The following is an 11,927-nucleotide window of genomic DNA, read 5'->3' as shown; positions in this document are numbered from 1 at the left end:
AATTGACTCTGGTTGAAAAATTACAGAAGTAGCATTTTATGATCCATGGAGATTTGCTGCTCACTGACCGGCCATCAATCAGTCAGGCAGCGGCCTTTAGTGTATGCCGTGTGCAGCCACCTATGAAGCAATTTCAATGCTGGCAGCTGGGATGCCTCTGTCATTTACTTAACAATCTGGAGTGACTGTGTGATAGATGAAAAGTATATTCACAAGGGGTCAAACTGACAGATTGTATATGTAAATGAATTGGTATAGGGTAACTCTGGTCATAGTGCAGGCTCACTCAGCTACTTGGCAAATGCAGTGAAATATATAATCTATCAACTTGGAAACAAAGGAGGCTTAACCTATATGAATCAATAGTTTATAATAGTTTATAAAAGTTTTTTGCTTTTTTTGTGCACATTTTTTTGATAGAGGATTTCCATTTGTTTTCTAAGTTATGGTGGTTAGTGGATACTTTTTTGCAGTGGATAGCAATTCATCATGTGCGCTTTATCCTAAGTTGCGCACTAACTTTGCGCACGCAGCACTTTTGCCCAACCCTACACCATCAATGAGGACACGCAGAAATGTGTCAGATGATTGACTTGAGGTACAGTGTGTTTTTCTTTTTTTAAGTTTGGGTTAACTTTATCATCCGCTGTGTGCACCTATGATAAAACAGCGCAAAATATACACCAAATATGATAAATGTCCCCCTATATCTGCAAAAAGAGAAAGAAGCAGGTACACTACAGTGTAATGCACACCCATCAAATAAATATATACAAAGGATACATAGTTTTATTTTTTTGCCTACACTTGACACTAGAAAGGCAGCACGTGCGCCTAAGCACTTTTTTTTGTGACTTTTTGCAGTAAGCAAAAAGCTACAATCAACCTTTCAAAAGTCAACTTCAGTTTTCTCTTTGCAGTAGTAATAAATTTATCAAGTGCGAATGTCGCACAAAAAATCGCAAACCCCTCTGAAATGCTGCAAATCTACACTAGTCCAGACCTGGCTTACAAAACTGCCTTTGGAGAACACTGTCAAAAAGTTGCACATTTTTGGTGCTTCTATGACTTTTTGTTTAACCCTTTAAGGACCAAGCCAATTTTCACTGTAGGACCCGGCCATTTTTTGCACATCTGACCACTGTCAATTCAAGCATTAATAACTCTGGGATGCTTTTACCTTTCATTCTGATTCTGAGATTGTTTTTTTCGTGACATATTCTACATTATATTAGTGGTAAAATTTTGTCGATACTTGCATAATTTCTTGGTGAAAAAATTCCAAAATATGATGAAAAAAATGGAAATTTTGCTTTTTTTTTTTTTTACTTTGAAGCTCTCAACTTTTACGGAAAATGAATATTCCAAATAAATTATATATTGATTCACATATATAATGTCTACTTTATGTTTGCATCATAAAGATGACATGTTTTTACTTTTGGAAGACATCAGAGGGCTTCAAAGCATAGCAGCAATTTTCCAATGTTTCACAACATTTTCAAAATCGAACATTTTCAGGGACCAGTTCAGTTTTGAAGTGGATTTGAAGGGCCTTCTTTTTAGGAATACTCCATAAATGACCCCACTATAAAAACAGCACCCCTCAAAGTATCCAAAATGACATTCAAAAGGTTTATTAACCCTTTAGGTGTTTCACAGAAATAGCAGCAGATTGAAGGAGAAATTCTAAATCTTCATTTTTTACACTGGCATGTTCTAGTAAACCCAGTTTTTGAATTTTTACAAGGGGTAAAAGGAGAGAAATCTTCCTAAAACGTGTAACTCAATTTCCTTTGAGTAAGGAAATACCTCATATGTGGATGTAAAGTGCGCTGTGGGGCATGTCACATTTAAGAAGCCCCTATGGTGCCAGGACAAAAAAAAAAAAAAAAAAACACATGGCATACAATTTTGGAAACTACACCCCTCAAGGAACGTAACAAGGGAACAGTGAGCCTTAACACCCCACAGGTGTTTGACTACTTTTCGTTAAAGTTGGATGTGTAAATGATTTTTTTTTTCACAAAAATGCTAGTTTTCCCCAAAATTTTTCATTTTTACAAGGGGTGATATGAGAAACTGCCCCCCAACATTTGCAACCCCATCTCTTCTGAGTATGGAAATACCCCATGTGTGGACATCAAGTGCTCTGCTGGTGCACTACAATGTTCAGAAGAGAAGGAATCACATTTGGCTTTTGGAAAGCAAATTTTGCTGAAATGGTTTTGGAGGGCATGTCGTATTTAGGAAGCCCCTATGGTGCCAGAACAGCAAAAAAAAAACATACATGGCATACTATTTTGGAAACTACACCCCTCAAGGAAAGTAACAAGGAGTACAGTGAGCCTTAATACCCCACAGGTGTTTGACGACTTTTTGTTAAAGTTGGATGTGTAGATGAAAAAAATAAAAATAAAATCACTAAAATGCTGTTTTTTCCCCAAATTTTACATTTTTACAAGGGGTTATAGTAGACAGTGACCCCCAAAATTTGTAACCCCATTTCTTCTGAGTATGGAAATACCCCATGTATGGGTGTCAAGTGCTCTGCTGGCAAACTACAATGCTCAGAAGAGTAGCTTTTGGGCTTTTGGGGAGTGAATTTGGGGAGTGAATGTTTGGAATGGAAGTCAGCGGCCATGTATGTTTAAAAAGCCCCCCAGTGCTGCCAGAACAGTGGACCCCCCCCCACATGTGACCCATTTTGGAAACTACACCCCTCACAGAATTTAATAAGGGGTGCAGTGAGCATTTACACCCCACTGGCGTTTGACAGATTTTTAGAACAGTGGGCTGTGCAAATGAAAAATACAATTTTTCATTTTCACGAACCACTGTTCCAAAAATCTGTCAGACACCTGTGGGGTGTAAATGCTCACTGTACCCCTTATTACATTACATGAGGGGTGTAGTTTCCAAAATGGGGTCACATGTCCACTGTTCTGGCACAGGGGGGCTTTGTAAACACATGTGGCCTTCAATTCCGGACAAATTTTCTCTTCAAAATCTCAATGGCGCTCCTTCTCTTCTGAGCATTGTAGTTCACCAGCAGAGCACTTTACATTCACATATGGGGTATGTTCTTACTCAGAAGAAATAGGCTTACAAATTTTTGGGGGCTTTTTTCCTATTTTCCCTTGTGAAAATGGAATATTTAGGGTATTTTTTTTTTCATTTTCCCATCCAACTTTAATGAAAATTCTTAAAACACCTGTTGGGTGTTAAAGCTCACTATACACCTTGTTACATTCTGTGAGGGGTGTAGTTTCCAAAATGGTGTCAAATGTGGGTATTTATTTTTTTGTGTTTATGTCAGAACCGCTGTAAAATCAGCCACCCCTGTGCAAATCACCAATTTAGGCCTCAAATGTACATAGTGCGCTCTCACTCCTGAGCCTTGTCATGCGCCCGCAGAGCATATTACACCCACATATGTGGTATTTCCGTACTCAGGAGAAATTGCGTTACAAATTTTGGGGGTCTTTTCTTTCCTTTTACCGCTTGTGAAAATAAAAAGTATGGGGCAACACCAGCATGTTAGTGTAAAAATTTTAATTTTTTTTACACTAACAGGCTGGTGTACCCCCCAACTTTTCCTTTTCATAAGGGGTAAAAGGAGAAAAAGCCCCCCAAAATTTGTAGTGCAATTTCTCCCGAGTACAGAAATACCCCATATGTGGCCCTAAACTGTTTCCTTGAAATACAACAGGGCTCTGAAGTGAGAGAGCGCCATGCACGTTTGAGGACTACATATGGATCGCATAGGGGTGGACATAGGGGTATTCTACACCAGTGATTCCCAAACAGGGTGCCTCCAGCTGTTGCTAAACTCCCAGCATGCCTGGACAGTCAGTGGCTGTCCGGAAATGCTAGGAGTTGTTGTTTTGCAACAGCCTGAGGCTCCATTTTGGAAACACTGCCGTACGATACGTTTTTCATTTTTATTGGGGGGGGCAGTGTAAGGGGGTGTATATGTTGTGTTTTACCCTTTATTATGTGTTAGTGTAGTGTTTTTAGGGTACATTCACACTGGCGGAGGTTTACAGTGAGTTTCCCGCTAGGCGTTTGCGCTGCGGTGAAAAATTTGCCGCAGCTCAAACTTCAAGCAGGAAACTTACTGTAAACCCACCAGTGTGAATGTACCCTGTACATTCACATGGAGGGGCAAACCTCCAGCTGTTTCAAAACTCCAACTCCCAGCATGTACTGACAGACCGTGCATGCTAGGAGTTGTACTTTTGCAACAGCTGGAGGCACACTGGTTGGAAAACCTTCAGTTAGGTTACCTAACTCAGTATTTTCCAACCAGTGGGCCTCCAGCTGTTGCAAAACTATAACTCCCAGCATGTACTGATCGCCGAAGTGCATGCTGGGAGATGTAGTTGTGCAACAGCTGAAGGTACGCAACTACAGCTGCCGAGACAGCTGTTTGGGCATGCTGGGATTTGCAGTTTTGCAACATCTGGAGGGCTACAGTTTAGAGACTACTGCACAGTGATCTCCCAACTGTGGCCTTCCAGATGTTGCAAAACTACAATTCCCAGCATGCCCAGACAGCTATTTGCTGTGTGGGCATGCTAGGAGTTGTAGTTTTGAAAGATCTAGAGGGCCACAGTTTAGAGATCACTGCACAGTGATCTCCAAACTGTAGCCCTCCAGCTGTTGCAAAACTGCAAATCCCAGCATGCCCACACAGCAAATAGCTGTCTGGGCATGCTGGGAGTTGTAGTTTTGCAACACCTAGAGAGCTACAGTTTAGAGACCACTGTATAGTGGTCTCAAACTGTAGCCCTCCAGATGTTGCTAGGCAACTCACCGGCTTCCGTAGTATCCAGGGATGGTCTCAACTGGCAGGTAGGAGATGCTCAACCCCACATGCGGTTGTGCATACATACTGGGGAGCAGATCCTACCCTTGTAGTCTGTTGCTAAGGGTGATCTCCAGCATAAAAATGCATACGGTGGGGGATGCCTGCAACAGACTACAAGTGCCACATTAACATCCTACACCAGATAAACGGTGCAGATGTATAACAATTAGAATAATAACATACAGGGATAGGTACACTACTGTGGTAGATGTAACAGTGAGATTACCTAACCCTCAACACTAATGTTAAAATTTAGATACTAGCCAGTATATCCTTATATGAAGGACATACCTGAGCCCGCACACCAACGCCAAGGTTTCTCAAGTGGAACGGGACCTAGCACTAACCTACCTGTGCCTGATAAGCAAAACCAGAGGCCAGTGGGCAATTACAGCAGCATTAGGTCCGACTCACAGCTTGCTTCCAGTTACCGCCAGTGTGAACTGGACACACATACAATGGTACAATGGGAGGAGGGAGGCAAGCTATAAGCCCCACCCAAGTGGCTGAGTATGTAGTATGTGAGTATGTCAGCTTCACAGGTGAACCTGAATGCTGCCGTGATTGCCCACTGGCCCCTGGTTTTGCTTATCAGGCACAGGTAGGTTAGTGCTAGGTCCCGTGCCACTTAAGAAACTTTGGCGTTGGTGTGCGGGCTCAAGTATGTCCTTCATATAAGTATCCAGGGAGCCAGCCGCACGACATCGCCGCCCGCCGATCCCCTTCGCCCGCTGCCGTCGGATGGGTAAGTGGATCTTCGGCGCCAGTCCCTGTCGGTTTCCCTGTCCTGCCCCGCCTATTGTGGGTGGGCAGAACGGGGAAACCGAAAGTTAACCCCCGCCCCCGATCTGCTATTGGTTGTCGCTTCCTGACGACCAATAGCAGGGATAGGAGGGGTGGCACCCCTGCCACCTCGCTCCTATCCCTTCAGGGGCATCGTAGGTGTCTTGGACAACCCCAATCCCCCTTATTTTCTGGGTCACCGGGTCAACATAGACCTGTATGACCCAGAATCGCGCAAATCACAAGTGTGAATTCACCTGCGATTTGCGGCGATCTCCGACATGGGGGGTCTGATGATCCCCCCCCCCCTGGGCATTTGCAGGGGATGCCTGCTGAATGATTTCAGCAGGCATCCCGGTCCGATCCCCACCCGGCGCGCGGCGGGGACCGGAATTCTCCATGACGTACGCGTACGACATGGGTCCTTAAGTACCAGGGTGTCATGACGTACGCATACGTCAAGGGTCCTTAAGGGATTAAAAAGCCACAGAGGAGAGGAGGAATCATTCAAAACAGTTGTTCTGAAGTGATTTATTGTTTTTTGCTTACGTGCGCCAAATTTATAAATCCCCCTGCCATAGTATGATAAATGTGTCATACGTAAGCAAAACCAAAGCAAAAATGAATGACTTATTTAAAATATGTAAAAAATAGATAACAGTTGCAAAAATAGAGACAGAAAGACTCATTACCAAGGAGAGTAAAACTAACCCCAAAATGTTCTTTAACTATATAAATAGCAAAAAGGTCAAAAATGAAAGCGTAGGTCCTTTTAAAAAATGATAAAGAAGAAATTATAAACGGGGATCAGGAATAAGTAAATATATTAAACAAATTCTTCTCCACTGTATTCCCCAAGGAAAATTAAATGCCAGGTGAAATACAGCGAGATAAGGTAAACTCCCCAGTACAGGTCACCTTATCTAACCCAGGAAGAAGTACAGTGTCACCTACAAAAAATCTAAATAGATAAATCGCCAGGTCCAGATGGCATTCAGCCCCATGTTCTAAAGGAATTAAGTAATGTAATCGACAGATCCCTATTTTTAATATTCAGGGACTCTATAGCGACAGGGAAAGTTCCCCAATACTGGCGCATGGCAAATGTGGTGCCAATATTTAAAAAGGGGTCAAAAGGGGATCCCGGGAATTATAAACCTTGGTTTAACCTCCGTTGTGTGTAAATTGTATGAGGGTTTTTGAAGAGATGCTATTTTCGAGTATCCTGATAAAAATAAATGTATGACCCCATACCAGCATGGCTTTATGGGGGATCGGTCCTGTCAAACTAACCTGATCAGCTTTTATGAGGAGGTGAGCTCCAGACTGGACCAGGGGCAATCACTGGATGTTGTATATCTGGATTTTTCCAAAGCATTTGATACAGTTCCACATAAAAGGTTGGTGCATAAAATGAGAAGGATTGGGCTGGGGGAGAATTTGTGTAAGTGGGTAAGTAACTGGCTCAGAGATAGGAAACAGAGGGTGGTTATTAATGGTACTTATTCTGATTGGGCGACTGTTACTAGTGGAGTACCACAGGGGTCCGTCTTGGGTCCTGTCCTATTTAATATATTCATTAATGACCTTGTAGAGGGGTTGAATAGTAAAGTAGCAATCTTAGCAGATGATACTAAACTCTGTAAAGCGGTAAACACAATAGAGGACAGTGCACTGTTACAAATGAATCTGGATAGATTGGAAGTTTCAGATGAGGTTCAACACTGATAAATGTAAAGTCATGCACATGGGAAGAAAAATCCGGACTGGGATTATGTGTTAAATGGGAGAACACTTGGGACGACTGACATGGGAAAAGGACTTGGGAGTCTTAGTTAACAGTACATTTAGCTGTAGTGGCCAGTGTTGGGCAGCTGTTGTCAAGGCAAATAAAATCTTGGGGTGCATCAATAGGGGCATATATGCCCATGACAAGGAAATAATTCTACCACTGTACAAATCACTAGTCAGACCACACATAGAATACTGTGTACAGTACTGGGCACCAGTGTACAAGAAAGATATAGTGGAGCTGGAGAGGGTTCAAAGACGGGCAACCAGGATAATACGGGGAATGGGAGGACTACAGTACCCAGAAAGATTATCAGAATTAGGGTTATTTAGTTTAGAAAAAAAAATTATACATTTAAAAATTTTCTATTGACCCCTATAACTTTTTTTTGTGCCAAGATCTGAAGTTTTTATCGGTGCCATTTTTGTTTTGATCGGACTTTTTGATGGCTTTTTATAAAAAAATTTATGATATAAAAAGACCAACATTACGCTATTTTGGACTTTGGAATTTTTTTACGTGTACACCATTGACCGTGCAGTTTAATTAACAATATATTTTTATAGTTCGGACATTTACACACGTGGCGATATTATATATGTTTATTTTTATTTACACTGCTTTTTTTATGGCAAAAGGGGGTGATTCAAACTTTTATTAGGGAAGGGGTCAAATCCCATTTATTAACACTGCACACACTGATCTTTTACACTGATTACTGGCATGTGTTAACATGTCATTGATCAGTGTTATCAGCGCTTGACTGCTCCTGTCTGGATCTAAGGCACTGAGCAGTCATTCGCCGATCGGACACCGAGGAGGCAGGTAGGGATGCTTCCGGTGTCCTGTAAGCTGTTCGGGATGCCGCGATTTAATCACGGCGGTCCCGGACAGCCCGACTGAGCAGCCGGGATACTTTCATTTTCACTTCAGACGCTGCGTTCAACTTTGATCGCCACCTCTGAAGGGTTAATACAGGGCATCACCGCGATCGGTGATGTCCTGTATTAGCCGCGGGTCCCGGCTGTGGATGGCCGCTGGGACCGACCCGATATGACCCCGCGTTATATCCCGTTATACATCCTGCGTCCTTCAGGAGTTAGATTTCCCCACCAAGTAGGTGTAGACAGCAGAGTTAGAGCCCCCCCCCCCCCAGTAGGTGTAGGCAGCAGAGTTAGAGTCCCCCCAAGTAGGTGTAGACAGAAGAGTTAGAGCCCCCCTCCCAGTAGGTGTAGGCTGCAGAGTTAGAGTTCCCCCCTCCCCCCAGTAGGTGCAGGCAGCAGAGTTAGAGAGTCCCCCCCAGTATGTGTAGACAGCAGGGCTAGAGTCCCCCCAAGTAGGTGTGGGCAGCTGAGTTGGAGTCCCCCCCCCAGCAGGTGCAGCCATTACAGTTAGGATCCCTCCCCCAACAGGTGTAGGCAGCAGAGTTAGAGTTCCCCCTCCCAGTAGGTGCAGGCAGCAGAGTTGAAGTTCTCCCTCCCAGTAGGTGTAGACATCAGACTTAGAGTCCACCCCCCCTCCCAGTAGGTGTGGGCAGCAGAGTTAGAGTCCCCCCTAGTAGATGCAAGCAGCAAAGTTAGGATCCCCCCAGTAGGTGTAGGCAGCAGAGTTACAGTCCCCCCCAGTTGGTGTAGGCAGCAGAGTTAGAGTTCCCCCCCCACAGTAGGTGAATGCAGCAAAGTTAGAGTCCCACCCCCAGTAGGTGCAGGCAGCAGAGTTGGAGTCCCCCCCAGTAGGTGTAGGCAGCAGAGTTAGAGTCCCCACCCCCAAGAGGGGCAGGCAGCAGAGTTTAAGTCCCATTCCCCCAGTAGTTGCAGGCAGCAGAGTTAGAGTTCACCCCCCCCCAGTAGGTGCAGGCAGCAGAGTTAGAGCCCCCCCCCCCCAGTAGGTGTAGGCAGCAGAGTTAGAGTCGTCCCACCCCAGTAGCGGCAGGCAGCAGAGTTAGAGTTCCCCCCAACAGTAGGTGCAGGCAGCAGAGTTAGAGCCCCCCATCCCAGTAGGTGCAGGCAGCAGAGTTTTTCACCCGGTTGAAGAAAAAATCTAAGCTCCCACAAAGCGATCCTCACCTCCAGAGTGCAGCGGGGGCCCGCATCTTTCTTCCTCCACATTGCAGGTGCCGAGGAGTGACGTCATCGGCGCCTGCGCTGTTTGGGGATGGAGGTCATGTCTCCTCTGTGTATGTCGCAGATGCAACTGACACAGATGGGACACCTTCTCCTATATGTGCGTTTACCGTACATACAGGAGAAGGCAGCGCTGTCGGCTGGGGATCTGGGATCCTCAGTAGTGTTGAGCGGCATAGGCCATATTCGAATTTGCGAATATTCGCGAATATATGGACGAATATTCGACATATTCGCGAATATTCGCATATTCGTAATAGTCGTTTTATTTTCGCATATGCGAATATTCGCACGTGCGAAAATTACCATATGCGAAAATTTGCGTATACAAAAATTAGCATATGCGAAAATTAGCACACCGGTCTCACACAGTAGTATCAGAGCCTTCTTTACACCACACAAGCTGGAAGCAGAGAGGGATGATCACTGTGATGTGTACTGTGAAAAAAAAAATAAAAAATGAATATTCGTAATTACGAATATATAGCGCTATATTCGCGAATATTCGCGAATTCGCGAATATTCGCGAATTCGCGAATATGTGATATTCGCAGATAAAATTCGAATTGCGAATATTCGCGAGCAACACTAATCCTCAGTAGCAGCAGCAGCGGCAGCAGCGGCGGGCCCTTTACTTGGCTGGGTCCTCGGACTACGTCCAACCGGACCGGCCGGTCAGTCCGCCCCTGGGGATAAGCATGCAAGCAACGTGTCTGACACCACAGCCACGAAGTGTACCTAATAGATTGTATAAAAATAAATTATAAGGTACAAAAGTACATCACAGTAACAAATAGTCCCACCATGTAAATATAAAATCAGATTGAGCTGGATATCACTTAACACAAGATCAAATAATAATAGTCAGTGCAAGCTATGCAAACCACATTGAGGGATACCAGGCTAGGGGTCGCACAGAGTCAAAAATAAGGTGCCAATTTCAAGACATGTGTCTCCACAGCGCCCCACCTAGGCAGTAAGCTCAAGGCAAGGACCTTCAAGGTAGTATTTTCTGAAATGCTACCTGTACCACATGCCACATCATACAAGCATATAAGATCAGGGAGCTAAACAAGTGAAACTGGTATAGGAAAGAGGGGTTTGGGTCCCTGGAGAATTGGACCAATTTCTCTGTGAGATGCAGGCTCTACAGTTGGCACAGGCTGCTCCTAAATTAGGAGGATATATATGTGCTTGGGAAGATAGCCAGAAGGGTGGAGGAGTGTTTAAACTAGGGACTGTGGGGGCTACAGTATAGAAAGGGAAGATAGTATAGATGGGATGGGGAGCTTCGGATAAGTAATAAAACTGGGGGAGGAGTGTTGGGAGGGGTTAAAACAGTCATAACTGAAAAGAAGAAAGGAAACATCAGGTGGATGTATACTAATGCCAGAAGCCTCAATGGATGGATAAACTGGAACTATTAATGTTAAAATAAGACTATGAAATAGTGGGGATATGTGAGAATGGCTGGATGCGAGCTATGACTGGGTTGTTAATTTTCAGAGTTATAGTCTGTTCAGGAATGACCAAACAATTAAGAAAGGGGGAGGGGTTTGTTTATATGTAAAATCCTGTCTTAGGCCCATTCTGCGTGAGAAATTAGATAAAGAAAATGATTATGGGGGAAAAAAAAATTTCTAAGCCTCCCCGTCGGGGAATCGAACCCCGGTCTCCCGCGTGACAGGCGGGGATACTTACCACTATACTAACGAGGAACTGCTGTTGTACACAGCAGCACTGCCATTTATAAGAAGCATTCTATAAGACTTTTTAAATAAAGCACAATGCTGCCATCTAGTGGTGAATGATGGTTTGGCTGTACTATCAGTCCTTCAATGGATCAGCAACATTTACATATTGGCTGCCTGATACTCTCATTTCATACACCTTGCTGATAGATACTTATAGCCAAAGTAGCATAACCACATGAGAAATCAAAGATGTAACGGCTCCTAATACGACACACAATGCATGCAGTTTGTAGACCCTTTCACTTTTTTCACATTTTGTTATGTTGTGCTAAAATAAAAAAAAATTAAAAGAGCCCCCCCTCCCCAATTATTCTGCACTTAATATCCCATAATGATAAAGTAAAAACAGAATTTTAGAAATATTTGCAAAATGTATTATAAAGGAAAAACTAAAGTTTCACATGGACATACTGTAAATATTCAAACACTATGACACTTTAACCCCTTAAAGGGGTACTCCGGTGCTAAGACATCTTATCCCCTATCCATAAGATGCCTGATCGCGGGTGTCCCGCCGCACCCCATTAGAATCAGTCCCCGGAGCGAGCACGTCTGATTACTGGCGATCACAGGGACGGAGCATAGTGACGTCACGGCTCCGC

General features: G+C 44.0%; 1 non-coding gene across 1 annotated transcript; it reads right to left on the bottom strand.

Moving 5' to 3' along the window:
• Positions 1 to 11,217: 11,217 nt before the first annotated feature.
• TRNAD-GUC (transfer RNA aspartic acid (anticodon GUC)) lies at positions 11,218 to 11,289 on the bottom strand. The gene has a single exon. It is a non-coding gene; the product is annotated as a tRNA-Asp (tRNA).
• Positions 11,290 to 11,927: the final 638 nt, after the last annotated feature.

Source organism: Hyla sarda, chromosome 4 (assembly GCF_029499605.1).
Source record: "Hyla sarda isolate aHylSar1 chromosome 4, aHylSar1.hap1, whole genome shotgun sequence".
Lineage (NCBI taxonomy): Eukaryota > Metazoa > Chordata > Amphibia > Anura > Hylidae > Hyla > Hyla sarda.
This window is presented reverse-complemented; position numbering and strand designations above follow the sequence as displayed.